At 45.6% G+C, this 15,034-nt stretch overlaps 1 protein-coding gene and 1 long non-coding RNA gene across 4 annotated transcripts in view; one reads left to right on the top strand and one right to left on the bottom strand.

Moving 5' to 3' along the window:
- The window catches only part of LOC137518115 (uncharacterized), a 215,036-nt gene that overhangs the window by 48,496 nt on the left and 151,506 nt on the right, over positions 1 to 15,034 (top strand). The window lies entirely within an intron of this gene.
- Positions 1 to 15,034, bottom strand: part of CDK14 (cyclin dependent kinase 14) — a 579,759-nt gene that overhangs the window by 499,730 nt on the left and 64,995 nt on the right. Inside the window, exon 1 of one of the 3 annotated variants that reach the window (XM_068235466.1) lies at positions 6,645 to 6,667. The exons of the other annotated variants lie outside the window; for them this stretch is intronic. The gene's annotated coding sequence lies outside the window, so the exon portion shown is untranslated. Of the gene's footprint in view, positions 1 to 6,644; positions 6,668 to 15,034 lie in introns of those variants that run through there. 3 annotated transcript variants of the gene reach the window in all.

Raw genomic sequence — 15,034 nt, 5'->3', positions numbered from 1 at the left:
CAAATTTCACAGAGCATTGCTTGTTCGTAGGAGGGCTTTTCGGCCTCTTTTATCCCCCTATACATTTCTAGGGCTTTGGGTCACCCCGAGCTGCTTGGTTACTCTGTTCAACTAGACTAGCGCCATCGTTTTCCTCAGGAAGCACTCCCCAGCACTAATTGAATGATGCTGGCATGGGCGTATCTACAGGGGAGGAGCCCCTTCAATTGCAGGGGGGGCCAGAGCTGCAAGGCGGCCCACCTACTAACTTTCCCTTCCTTCAATAAAGGAGGCCATTCTCCAGATTGGGTGTTTTTGTGGCTACACTTATGACTGTGAAGCGTATGATGGCCACACTAGTTTTATGACCATAGCAAGATCGGCCCTCAGACTGTGGGGGGCAAAGGAAATGGAGTGAACACTGAGGACCCCAATGATTTGTAGTCACGCCTCTGGATGCTGCCCACAAAACAAATTTTACAAAAAAACACTCTAAGGGCGGCCACTGCGTGATTAAAGGGGAACTGAAGTAAGAGGTATACGGAGGCTGCCATATTAATTTCCCTTTAATCAATACCAGTTGCCTGGCCCCCTGCTGGTCTATTTCTCTGCAGTAGAATCTGAATAACACCAGAAACAAGCATGCAGCTAGTCTTGTCAGATCTGACTTTAAAGTCAGAAACACCTGATCTGCTGCATGCTTGTTCTGGGTCTATGGCTAATAGTATTAGAGGCAGAGGATCAGCAGGGCAACTGGTATTGATTAAAAGGAAATATATATGGCAGCCTCCGTATACCTCTTACTTCAGTTCCCCTTTAAACAATACCAGTTGCCTGGCTGTCCAGTTGGTCCTCTGCCAGGCACCTTGAACAAGCATGCAGATCAGAGGTTTCTGAAAACAATCTGACAAGGTTAGTCACATGCTTGTTATGCTAGATACACACGTTGCGTCTTTTCAGTCGATAGATGCATTTGATTAATAATTTCAGTCATGTCCAATCTTACTTTTGATTGTTTTACCGCTCAATTTCTCATAGAAGTGAATGGAAACTTATAAGAAAAGATAAGAGCATTGAGCAGGAATTTGAGCGGAAAAACGCATTGTGTGTACCCAGCATTACAGGTGTGTGACAGACAATACTGATGCCAGAAAGATCAGCATGGCTGCCAGGACACCGGTATAAAAGGAAATAAGTATGGCAGCCGCCTCATCCCTCACACTTCATGAGTCCTTTAAATCTAACGCATAACCTATTACAAATCTTGTACAGTTATGGCTAGCTCTAATCTGGATCCTCTGTGTGCTACTAACTCAGTTGCAGCATCAATAGAGTTATCCCATTCCAGATAAGTGCTCTGCTTTTGACTTCAGTCGGCAGAACTCCTTGCGCTGTACAGTTTTGGAATGCTTTGATCTCTCTCTACTAGCAGAAAGTATAGAAACTGAAAACAAAAAAGTCCTCAGATATCTCACACAGCCCCCTAGTGCCAAGTGGCCATAAATACACATTACAGCAGTACTAATTACAAGCAGGGAAATGTAACAAAAAAAATGTACTAAAATGATTTGGCCTGAAGTACTTGCAAGCCTCTAAATAAAATGGATGCTAAAGGGTTAATACAAAGGCTTGAAATGCGATGACAGAAGGTACTGGTCTTATTTTTAGCCCAGATAACTAGCAACTGAAAGATCCGGGGACACAAGTGGTAAGGCCTGGAGGGAAGTTACACTCAGGAGTGTAAGCCCATTCATATGTTAATAGAGACATGCATATTTCATAGTGCGGGGTGATTAGAGGTACACATTGGTGCGTGTGCGCGCGTTAAGCGTTTAATTCCATTAGTCACATTGATCAGGCCCCGTACAGAAGTGAGGAGGAACAACTTGTGGGAGGGGTCCGCCCGCCAGCCAGCTCGTCACTGTCACTCCCTGGCCTCCTGCCAAGGCCCTCTTAATTACCGTGAGCCAAACACCGCACAGCTGCTTACTGTTTGCCCGTATACGGTTATTAAGCATACTGCAGATGCCACGCTGCCTCTGAGCGGCAGTCACCCCGTGTATCTCACACATCGCAGGCACTGGCGTCACATGACCTCTGACTGCTTAAAGAGGAACTCCAGTGAAAATGTTAAAAAAAAAAAAAAAAAAGTGCTTCATTTTTACAATAATTATGCATAAATGATTTAGTCAGTGTTTGCCCATTTTAAAATCTTTTAAATCCCTGCTTTACATTCTGACATTTATCACATGGTGACATTTTTACTGCTGGCAAGTGATGTAGCTGCTGCATGATTTTTTGGCAGTTGGAAACCGCTGTAAACAGCCATTTCCCACAATGCAACAGGGTTCACAGACAGAAAACTGCCAGGACCGTGGTCCTCAGAGTTTCTTGTGGGAGGGGTTTCACCACAATATCAGTCATACAGCGCCCCCCAGTTTGTGAAATGGAATAGATTTCTCATGGGAAAGGGGGTATCAGCTACTGATTAGGATGAAGTTCAATTCTTGGTCACGGTTTCTCTTTAAAGTGCAGCTCTACCTCAGTGTGTGTGCGTGTGTGTGTGTGTGCGCTGTCACTCAGGGTGATTTTAAACTCTTTACTTTTGCACCTTTGCAAATTTATATTATTATTTTTTCCCAAAGCGATTTTACACCAGACATCCCAAGAATATTACTGAAACAGTTCTGTAAAGAGGAACGGTCAAGAATTACTCCTGACCATTGTGCAGGTCTAATGTGCAACTACAGGAAACGTGTGCTTGAAGTTATTGCTGCCAAAGGAGGTTCAACCAGTTATTAAATCCAAGGGTTCACATACTTTTTCCACCAGCACTGTGAATGTTTACATGGTGCGTTCAATAAAAACATGGAAACATTGAATTATTTGTGTGGTATTAGTTTAAGCAGACCGATTGTCTATTGTTGTGACTTAGATGAAGATCAGATCACATTTTATGACCAATTTGTGCAGAAATCCATATAATTCCATAGGGTTCACATATATTTACTGCTACTGTATATCTGCTTAATACTGAGGTGCATTAATAAATATGTGCATCTGGCTATACTGGGGGTGGGAGGTGCCCTACTCAATACTGGGAGCACATCTGGCTACCTATTCTTGGGGGTGCCCTACTCAATACTGGGGGCACATCTGGCTACCAATACTGGGAGTAGCCCTACTCAATACAGGGGGCACATCTGGCTACCAATACTGAGTGGGACGACCTACTCATTACTGTGGGGCACATCTGGCTACCAATACTGGGAGTTGCCAGACTCATTACTGTGGGGCACATCTGGCTACCTATACTGAGTGGGACTACCTACTCAATATTGGGGAACATCTGGCTACCTATACTGGGGGCGCAGTTGACATGTTGCATGTAAGCACAGCAGTGGCCGCCTGTCCAGTACCTGTGCCCCGAGTGCTAGCAAGCATCTGGCTGGTGCTCGGGAGCCGCTGACAGGTGATGAATTTGCCATCTTTAGCCTCCTGTGCAGGGGGTGCTTTGAAAAATGCTAAAATTGGCAAGGGTGCCCTCACCAGGTAAAGTCTGAGAACCACTACCTTAATCAATACTGTTCACGGGCGCTGAACAAAACTACTGTCAACTCGCTAACTTTTCCGCAATCCTCCCTATATTCCAATATGACCCAAGGGGAAAAAAAAAAAAAAACACCTTGCAACCTTTTCCACCTAATAGGCAATTTTACATATCTAGTTAAGGTTTTTTTAATCATTCTGATCTTCAATTGACTCCTGGCAACTTCGCTGGCACTAAACTGACAATGATAATACTGTTCATCATATCAGCAATTACATGAAGAAAGCTGTGTAATGTCATAGCCAATTAGACAGGCTGATGTCACAGGCCACTGCAGAGCATATCGCATAACACATTTACATAGCAAAGGCATATTTACAGATAACACAGAGACACCAACACCACTCACGGTCCCTCAGATGGAATGTGTATTCATAGATCTATAACAAGTTCAGAACAGACTGAAAACAATATCTAATAACTGGCTATTGGCTCTCAGCCTGGCCACAAGGCCAAAGATCTTACTAATATTATACGTGTGAAAGTTTGGGTGTTTGTTACTCAATCACGCAACAATGGCTGAACGGATTTGAATGAAATTTGGCACACACATAGTACATTATCTGGAACAATATCTAGGAAATGTTTTATCCCTTTAACCAAAAAGTGGGTGGAGACAAATTCAAATTTCCCTGGGAAAATGTAAACTGTAGCCATTCCTACACTGTTAATGGCAGGGTTCTCAAACTTTGCTCAGTTGGTCACTATGAGACAGATTAATATTCAGAAAATTGGGTGGAGACTACAAAAGCCAATCAAAATTCACCTATTGATTTTCAAGGGGAATATTTCATTGCTGCCATTCTTGCACGGTTAATGGCACAAGCCTCAAACCTGGTACAGTTGGTCATTGGATGTTTAGGGTTCAAATTCAGAAAATGGGGTGGAGCCACAGCCAATCAGATTTGTTTCATTTCAATGCATAATTATCGATGCCAAAGGCCGCAAAGCTCACAAACGTAGTCATTGAGTAATTGTGTGTTAGGGTTAGAAAAAGTGGGCGGAGCCAACACCAGCTAAATATAAACCCGAGCAATGCCGGGTCATCAGGTAGTTGATTTATCATTTCAGTGCCCCTAGGCAGAGATGGAGTAAGATGTAATGGTGCCATAAGCCAGGTAGTATATTTGGGGCACCCTTGTGGTACTTTTGGTAAGCTGAAGTGGAGAGAGGTCAGAGGAGGTGGGCCTCTTCATGCCCACTGTGCCCCAAGCATCTGCCTAGGTTGCCTAGTGGATAATCCTGCTCTGCCCCTAGGCCAACTTTCTTGTTGCACCCTTTTCATGAGCAGCAGTGCCCACCCCCATTCCATGTGCAGCCCCCTCTTCCATGTGTAGCATTTGTGTATACTATAGCAGCCTCTCGCTTTCATAAATAACTTGAGCAGCAGCATCCCTTTTCCTTGTGTTGCTTCCTTTTTCAATTTGCAGCCTCCTCTTCCATATGCAGCAACCCTTCTTCAATGTCCAGCCGCCCGTTGGCCAGCTGTGCCCAAGACCCGGGCCTTTGGGGCCTTTGCAAAAATCCCACCCATCACATGGCAAGAAATACAGTACTATTTCTGTGAGAAAGCCTAAAGATTAACCACTTAACGACTGCCTAACGCCGGATAGGCATCGGCAGGTCGAAGTGGTGTTACCATGGAAACGTTCCATGTCAGTTCACGGAGTGCGTCTCCATGAACAGCCTGCGAGCCTCCTATCGCGGCTTGCAGGCGTAATGTAAACATGCGGGGAAGAAATCCCCGCTGTTTACATAAATACATCGCTGCTGCGCAGTAAAGGAGATCGGCGATCCCCAGCCTCTGATTGGCCGGGGATAGCCGCAGTCTGATAGGCTGAAGCCTATTAGAGGCGGCGCAGGACGGATATCCATCCTGTGACGCCCATAGCGGACAGGAGAGGGAGGGAAGGAGAGGGAGCGCAGGATATCGCTGCGGAGGGGGGCTTTGAGAAGCCCCCCGCTAAACACATGTAGCAGGCGGCGATCAGACCCCCCCCAGCAGGACATCCCCCTGGAGAGCCCACACAGCACAGATCAGGGAAAAGGAGCCTGGTCCTTAAGTGGTTAAAGTGTACCAGAGACAATCGTATCAAAAGGATTAATACTTACCTGGGGCTACCTCCCACCCCCTGTAGTCTGCTTCTCCCAATGTCCGGTACACTCCACTGTGCTGCTATGAGCCCCATAAAGTCTGCGAATTGGCCGAGTAGCAGACTGCTGCGCATGCACCCCTGATTTCACTCCTGTAGCCGACTGTTCTGCGCATGCGGAGTTCATTAAAGGACCACCATCACAAAAATTGTAAAATTTAAACTACATCTAACCACATACAAATAAGAGGTTTCTTCCAGAGTAAAAGGAGCCATAAATTACTTTTCCCAATGTTGCTGTCACTTAGTGTAGGTAGTAGAAAACGGATGGAACTAACAGGTTTTTGACTAGTCCATCTCTTCATGGGAGATTCTCAGTATTTCCTTTATTCTTTACAAAAGCACTTCCTGGAAAGGATTGTTACAAAGATTCAGGCTGCCTCCCCCTATCTGTTCGCACACTATGCTAGCAGTTGCACTGAGCAACTGCCATTCACTAAGTGCTTTTAAAAAGAAAAGAAAACCCTGAGAATCCCCCATGAGGAGATGGGCTAGTCCAAAACCTGTTAGTTTTGTTAGAATTATATTACTGACGATAAGTGACCGCAACACAGGAGAAAAGTAATGTATAGCACATTTTACTCTGGGAGAAACTTACTTTTTATTTCTGTGTTTTCATGCACAGCAGGAGAGTCCACAAGTGCCTGGGATACTCAGGTAAAGTTTTGTCTCCGGACCTGGCCAATATAAACAGTGTAATGATGGGTATTAGGCCCGGCCAGAGATCAGAGTGAGCAGTAAAGCTGCAGCGGGGAAATGGTCCTGCTAAACAGAGAGGAATTAATTGCCGGAAAGTATTCACTGAGTAAGCTATTCAGTGCCTCGCATTCATGCATAAAAATCCATTTTTAGCTCCAAATGACTCTCATTGGAAAAAATTGCAAGTAAACAGAAAATCAGACCTTGTGTTTTACAGAGAGGACAACTACAGGCCGGGCCGGAGGGGAGGCGGGCTCTCCCACCACTGCTCTCCAGGGCAACTTAGAAGGTGCCATCTGATTGGCTAGAAAAGGCAACGCAATTATCGGCTTTGCTCATTAGTAGTTTCTGCTCACATTCTGGCACAGGAAGCATGGTTGTCTGGTAGATCTGGAGTCTGAGGTTTAAATCGCATTAGTGAAGGCATTTGCATGGATTACTCCTACTTTCACACACAGAAAGTTAGAAACACATAAAACACATACCAGCGGATTAACCAGTATCCACTCAGTGGCGATTATAGACTTGTGAGGATGCCCCCCCTGAATTGGAATGATCGCTCAGCACCGGACAATTTGCACCGCACGTTATAGCTGCGGTGAGCCCCCCCAAAAAAAAGACATCCTTAGTATAGGTAGGTAGCCAGTTATAGGTGCCCCCAGTGTTGGTGGCTAGGTACAGATGCCCCCAATATAGGTTGGCCAGGCACTCTTCACTTCCTTTTTCTGCCTTGTGCTGCCCCCAGACTTCTGCCGCCTGAGGTAATCGCCTCACTTGGCATCATGGGCGGACCGGGCCAGCTTCCACTGATGGACCTAGGTGTGTCCACTAGTACATCGGATGTTCAAACCACACTTTTCATACATTTGTAGCTTTACGAAGTACGGTAGCCTAGTCACTCAAGCCTTGCAGAGTTAAGGTGGCCATACACTTATAGATTTGCTGCAGATACGACCATCAGAGTTCTGTCAGATGCCTGTCAAGTTGAATCTGGCAGGAATCTGATGTGTGCCACACACTAGGAACAGATTTACAATAGATTTCAGAATAAAATCTATTGGAAATCGATCTAAATGCATCATTAAACCATTAGATCCAATGCAACTCTATGTGCCATCGATCTGCTACCAGCAGCAGATCGACCTAGATTCTGTAAAATCAAATTGATCAAAATCAATCAAAATCGTCCGCAAATGGAGAATTTGATAGAATCGGTTTCTGATCGATCAATCGATTCTATAGAATCGATCGCTGAAATCGACCAGTGTATGGGCCCCTTTAGGATCCCTAAATCAATTTTAAAAAATGCCTTAGACTACAATAGGAACATAAGATGGCGACTATGGTGGGGGTTAGACTGCGAGCTCCTGTGAGGACAGTCAGTGACATGACCATGTCGGCACCTTACAAATATGAAATCTAATACACAGAGCAGGACTCCACAGAGCCAATAGTTGCTCCAGAAATTGTCCCTAACAGGAGCTCACAATCTAATCCCCATCATAGTCATTAAAGGTACCCATACACTCGTCAGATTGGCAGCAGATAGATCATCAGATGCATTTCTTATCTATCTGATGCGTTTTTAGAACATTTTTTACCAGGATAGAATTCCAATAGATTTCAGTTTGAAATCTATTGGAATTCGATCTGATGGCATTTTTTTGCCATCAGATTTCCATTAAGGCCAATGCAAACTGATAAGCAATCTCATCAGATCGACCTAGATTTTCCACCCTGCCAGTTCGATGGAAATCGGCCATCGATCGGCCGATTGGCCAACCGATTTGCGATCGATCGGGATCGATCGGCCAGAAAATCGGCTGAGTGTATGGCCCCTTAAATGTCCCTTAACCACCCTGGCGTTCTATTAAGATCGCCAGGGCGGCTGCATGAGGGTTTTTTTTAAATAAAAAAAAAAACTATTTCATGCAGCCAACTGAAAGTTGGCTGCATGAAAGCCCACTAGATGGCGCTCCGGAGGCGTTCTTCTGATCGCCTCCGGCGGCCAAAAGTAACACGGAAGGCCGCAATGAGCAGCCTTCCGTGTTTGGCTTCTCCTGTCGCCATGGTGACGAGCGGAGTGACGTCATGGAGCCTCCGATCCAGCCCTTAGCGCTGGCCGGAACTATTTGTTCCGGCTGCGCAGGGCTCAGGCGGCTGGGGGGACCCTCTTTCGCCGCTGATCGCGGCGATCAGGCAGCACACGCGGCTGGCAAAGTGCCGGCTGCGTGTGCTGCTCTTTATTTCATCCAAATCGGCCCAGCAGGGCCTGAGCGGCACCCTCTGGCGGTAATGGACGAGCTGAGCTCGTCCATACCGCTAAAGTGGTTAAAGGTGCCCATTATTGGTACAATCGATTATTCCCATGAACAGGTTGATTATGACACTTTCTCTTCAAATACCGTTGTAAAATCCAACATTTCAATCAACAAAATTCTATACTCCAAACGACCATAGAATCGTTGCACATCGATGTTCTCCACAAACTGCATGGTTTTCTGTACAATCCAATCGTAAAAATCTGATCTAATGATCGCATATGGGTAAAATATTCATTGTACTGCTTCTGCAACTAACCTGCCAGTATGCTTTTGAAGTGAAAAGAGCAAACGGTGGCTGGAGCAGAGTTGCCTTTACTGGAGTTGCTACTCCAAATCTAAATTTAAAAGTAGCCAGTGCTGCCGGTGGGTGGGGGGGTGGTATGTTAACTTACCCCTCTATAGCCAATGCACTCCACTCACATTCCACATCACTCCTATGTGTCCTTCAACCCGGAAGGAGAAAGCATGGGAATGACGTGGAGGATATCGTCTAACAGTGGCGGCGTGGGTAAGTTAGCCCCCGTCTCCCACAGGCAGCAATGGCCAATTAAAATTAGATTCCAAGTAGCTACGAGTACATAGCTACTAGGTAACCACAACCCTAGACTGGAGCATCCACAAAAACCTGAGGAGAACGTACGAACTCCATTCAGAGTTCACATAACAATTCAGAGAGCATCCTTGGAAAATGTAAACCAGGGTACCCCAATATTGCAAGGCGAAAGTGCCAGTATCCACCTCGCCATCCTGCCCCCTAATAATGGTGGGATCTAAAGCTCAGTTCAGGTACTACAGGCAGCAGAGTAACCACCCTCCACACAGCCACCCCCTAACACTGTGTCTGATTACAGGCCCATATGTTTACACAGCGTGTGGTTTTATAGGATAGTAAACTGCCATGGTCTTCCGCCTTTAAAACCGCAAGTGAACCTAGCTTTAAAACCGCAACTAAAATTTCAATGTCGCCAGAGACTTCTAAGTCACCAAACTGTACCCTGTTTACTTGTCTGTTGCTATGTCAATATATGTATTTATCTAATAAAACCCCAGCCAGGGCTGCACAGAGTTTGTATGTTCTCCCCGTCTGCGTGAGGGTTTCCTCCGGGTACAGATAAGTTAAATTGGCTTCCCCTAAATTGGCCCTAGACTACAATACATACATTACATGATTTCCCACCCCGGCCATCCATGAAACTCCCAGATGTGCATGTCACTGTTAACCACACTACCATTCGCCCTACCTCTCAAGCCCGCTGTCTGGGTGTCACCCTGGACTCCGCACTCTCCTTCACTCCCCACATCCAAAACCTCACACAAAGTCCTGCAACTTCCACCATCATAACATCTGTAAGATCCGCCCTTTCCTGACCTCTGCCACCACCAAACTCCTCATCCATGCACTCATAATTTCCCGCCTTGACTACTGCAACGCCCTGCTGTCTGGTCTCCCTATGACCCGAATAGCCCCGCTGCAGTCCATCATGAATGCGACAGCCAGAATTATCCACTGCTCCCATCGCTCCACCACGGTGGATCCCCTCCTTGAATCCCTCCACCGGCTTCCTATCCAGTCCAGAATCAGATTCAAGATACTGTGTCTGACCTACAAATCTGTCCACAAAACCTGCCCAACCTACATTTCCGATCTTACTCAGAGGTACACACCAAGCCGCTCACTCCGGTCTTCCAATGAACTTCGCCTAACTGCCCCCCGCATCACACAGTCCCATGCACACCTCCAGGACTTCTCAAGAGCTTCTCCAACACTATGGAACTCCCTACCTCCACCCATTAGGGCAGCCCCCTCCTTCAACACCTTCAAGAAAGCCCTCAAAACTCACCATTTCACTCTGGCCTACTACCCCTCCCAAGTGCTCTAAGCCCACAGCTGCCTTTGGGCAGGGTCCTCCTCCTTTTGTGTCCTATCTGATCATGCACCTCCATTACTGTAAACCCATGCTATGCATCTGAGGGCCCGTTTCCCCTATCGCGAATCCGCATGAGTTATCCGCATGCGGATTCGCACAGCCAGTACAAGTGGATGGGCCTGTTTCCACTTGTCAGTTTTGCTGTGCGTTTTTCTGTGCAGGATTCTTCTGCACGGCAGAGCCCTCAGAATTTGCCTGCGTGTGGAATGCAGGCGAATCGTACACAATGTATTTAATAGGGAAATCGCATGAGTTTTCCCCATGCATTTTTTGGCGCGAATTCGCATAGGTACCAATGTAAATTCACACAGGCATATACACACTCACCTATGCGAATTTACGGCAAAAAACGCATGCGGAATCGCAGCCGCATGCAATTTCGTCAGCGGTGGAATCCAGGCGATTCCGCACCGCAATATTGGAGACAAGCCCTGAGTGAACCTAACTTGCTTAACCCCCTTGGCGGTATGAAAAATCCCGCCAGGGGGCAGCGCAGCAGTTTTTTTTTATTTATTTATTTTTTAAACCATGGCGACGGGGCGGGATGAAGTCACCGACGTCAGGACGTCATTGGGAGACCCGATCCACCCCTTGGCGCTGCCTGGCACTGATTGGCCAGGCAGCGCAGGGGTCTGGGGGGCGCGCGCCGCACCGGATAGCGAGATCGGGCGCGCGGCGGTGGCGATCGGGGTGCTGGCGCAGCTAGCAAAGTGCTAGCTGCGTCCAGCAAAAAAAAAAAAATTATGAAAATCGGCCCAGCAGGGCCTGAGCGGCACCCTCCGGCGGCTTACCCCGTGTCCAGCACGGGGTTACCGCTAAGGAGGTTAATCTCCATGCTCCCCTCCAGTGACTGACTAAGCATTACCTTGTACTCATACTGTGTGATCTGGTTTTCTTGTATTCCTGTATTGTCATTTTGCTGTATGTCACCCCTAAATATTGTCTGTAACCACAATTGGCACCAGAAAGTCCCCCCCCCAGTCAGCGCAGGCGCTCTCCAGCATGCGCATGCAGAATGTCCTGAACCAGAGAACTTTCAGGGCAAATCGCAGAGGATCCAGGTGGTGGAGGAGAACAGCGAGGGAGCGATCAGCCTGAAGGGGGCATGTATATTTTTTCTTTCCTCCCTTGCCGTATGTGTGGTACAGCTAAGAAATAGAACATTAACAGCAAAGAAGAGAGTCTCATATTGTTTTCTAGTACAGGAAGAGTTAAAAAAAAATTCACTAATCTATGCAAAAGAGCTACTCTGAGCTATAAGCCCCATACACACGCTCAACCGCGGTCTTTTATGCAGCACAATAGTCAAAGATCTTTTGTTGTGAAATAAGTTGAAACATCTAAAAAATTTTGTTATTGTTCAATCAGCTTTTGTTTTAACTTGTTTCACAACAAAAGTTGTTTGACAATTGTGCTGCATAAAAGACCGCTGTTGAGTGTGTATGGGCCTCAAAGCCCCATCTACACCATACAATTTTTTGTCCGATTCAATCCAACATGTCCGATCAGGATTTGATTGAATTCAATTTGCCATTGTTTTGCAATGGCACATTGAATCGAATCCCGATCGGACAGGTCGGATTGAATCGAAAAAAAAATTGTATGGTGTAGATGGGGCTTAACCCATCTTGGTCAAAAACAGAGACAGTTTGCGATAAGGACAAACTGCTGGAAAGTTCAAAGGGTCATCATTTCTGCTTTGTTATAGCTTAAGGGCTCATTCACACCTAAGCGGGAATTGCGCAATTCCCGCTAATCGATAATTTTTTAAATGCTAGTGCTATTTTAGGGCCGGTTCACACTTGCGGTTCCCTGCCAAACGGACCGGATGACCTGACCGGATCCGGACCGGATCCGGATCGGAACCGTACGGTTCTGATCCGGATCCGGTCAGGTTGCATCAGGTGTTCATCAGGATGCGATCCGGATCCGTTTGGCAAAAGATAGTAGAAACCGAATAAAAATGTTGGGGTCTGGGAGGTCAGCAGAAGGTGGACCTGTGGAATCAGGTCCTCCGCTGTTTAGCACTCACCTCCACCTCCAACATACTGCCAACTTCTCCAGCACGTTTAAAGTCACTGCTGCTCCACTCCAAAATGCTTGCCCATGTGTCCCCATCCAAAATCGCCGCTACAATACGCATAGGAAGTGGGGTAGAACATCCGGATTTTAAGCCAGTGTGTTGTGCGCTCTCCGGTTCTCATTGGTTTGTATTGGCCGGATGGTGCAGTCCGGCTCCGCTCCGGATACGGCTGCCGGAGGAGCCGGACCAAAAAATAGCGCATGTTGGGTCTTATGCCGGAGTCCGGATCCGGTCGAAACCGACGCATGTGAACGGACGCATAGGCTTTTATTGCTATGCCGTGCGTCCGTTCCATCCGTTCTGCATGCGGTCCGGCTCCGGCACGGCGATTCCGGACGGCGACCGCTAATGTGAACTGGGCCTTAGTCTATGGCAGTGTTCACACTAGAGCAATTAGCGATAATCGCGGGCGTACCGCGATCATCACTAATCGCAAATGTGTTACACGCAGCATTTTTCCGCCGATTTTGTAGCGATCGCTATTAGCATATATAGAAACGCTAATTGCGATCGCTCCAAAAAACACATTTGTACAGTGATTTTTCCGTGTTAAATCGTGGAAAAAAAATCACCCACGGAAAACGCTAACGCAAATCGCTAGTGGTTAGCGATTTTAGGTGTGAACGAGGCCTCAAAGACAGTGTTTTAAATCTGCAACTGTGACAGTCTGATGCAGTATTATTAAAAATAAATAAATAAACTATATACAGTAACTGAAAATAAAAATAGGAGAGACTCTTCTTTGCTACTAAAGTTCTATTCATTATCTTCACTACACATACAATTCATTATATAAAAGTTTTTTTTCCCCTTTAGGACCGCTTTAAAAAGGTAATGAATATAAAAAGAAAAAACATAGAATTTCCCTCAAGACACTTTTCACCCCAAGCAAATTAGGAGGATTTGGGTTACCAAACCCGCAAAATTATCATAGAGCTTCTCTGTTAGATATGTCACAATATTGGATGGATAACTCTCCTTGTAAACTATGGGCCCAACTAGAAAGAGATCTTATTGGGTATCCACCTAGTAATATTTTGTATCTCAATTTTTTGAAGCTTCCTATACACTCTCCTAATCATCCCATAGCTTCCGCCACTCACATGGCCTGGAACCATATCACCAAATCTAACCTCACAAACACAGATCTAACCGCATTGCATATTCCCATTAACGCCTTAAGACAAGCTATACCGCACTGGCATAGTGCTAGCTGGTGTTCTTCCAATATTGTATGGTTAAATGAGGTATTTGAAGGAAATCGATTACATACTTTTGAATTTTTGAAATGGAAGTACAAACTCCTTGATACAGATAGTTATGGGTGCCAACAACTATCTCATCTAATTAAGAAAAACCCTATATGTATGCCACAAATACCCTCCTCTATATGGAACTTCCTATTCAAACCAAAACAAAGAAAAGGGGGCATCTCCTTTTGGTATAACCTTCTGTCAGAAATAGAAGGCCCTCTGTTAAGTAAATATATAAGGGTATGGGAAGATGATTTAAATACCTCTTTCTCTGAAACAGAGATAGAAAAAGCTCTTCGAGACATCAAAAAATACTCCAAATGTGCCAACCATGTAGAACTAATCCAGAAAATCTTATCTAAATGGTACTTTACCCCTCTCAAACTCTCCAGATTCTCTCCCAACACTTCAAAAGAATGTTGGAGAAAATGCTCACAAACTGGCACCCTACTTCATCTTTTATGGGAATGTGACACAATAAAACCCTTTTGGGTGGAGGTTAAACAGCTAATAATAAAAATAGTAGGACATACATTTGATCTTTCTCTCAAATTAGCTCTCTTCTCCATTGGCCTAGATCAATTCCCAACTCAATATAGATTAATAATAAACACACATAGGCTGTATTGCCCGATCATTAATTATTTCTAACTGGCAACAAGAGGAGAGACCGTATATCTCACAACTAATTCATATATTACAAATTAATCTACAAATGGAGAGACTCCTTAGGAGTCGTAATAATCAGAATATCCATTTATACGAATGGCAATACGACTGGAATGCTTTGACCCCAAAGTTCACATAAATTATAACAGATGCTAAAACAGAATTAGCCATTAAGATATCAAAATTTTCCACACCAAAGATCAGATCCTGCGTAAGCTTTCTCACTCTCATTCTCCTCCTCCCTGTACTCCCCTCTGATAGTTGTGCCACTTCTTAGGACCAGAGCTCTAGGGTTAAAAAGTGTTCCTAGACTCCCTCTGGTCAGCTTCTCATGAG

The sequence above is a fragment of the Hyperolius riggenbachi genome, chromosome 5 (assembly GCF_040937935.1).
Source record: "Hyperolius riggenbachi isolate aHypRig1 chromosome 5, aHypRig1.pri, whole genome shotgun sequence".
In the NCBI taxonomy this organism is placed as follows: Eukaryota; Metazoa; Chordata; class Amphibia; order Anura; family Hyperoliidae; genus Hyperolius; species Hyperolius riggenbachi.
The sequence above is the reverse complement of the archived record's forward strand: the minus strand, read 5'-3'. Positions and strand labels throughout refer to the sequence as shown.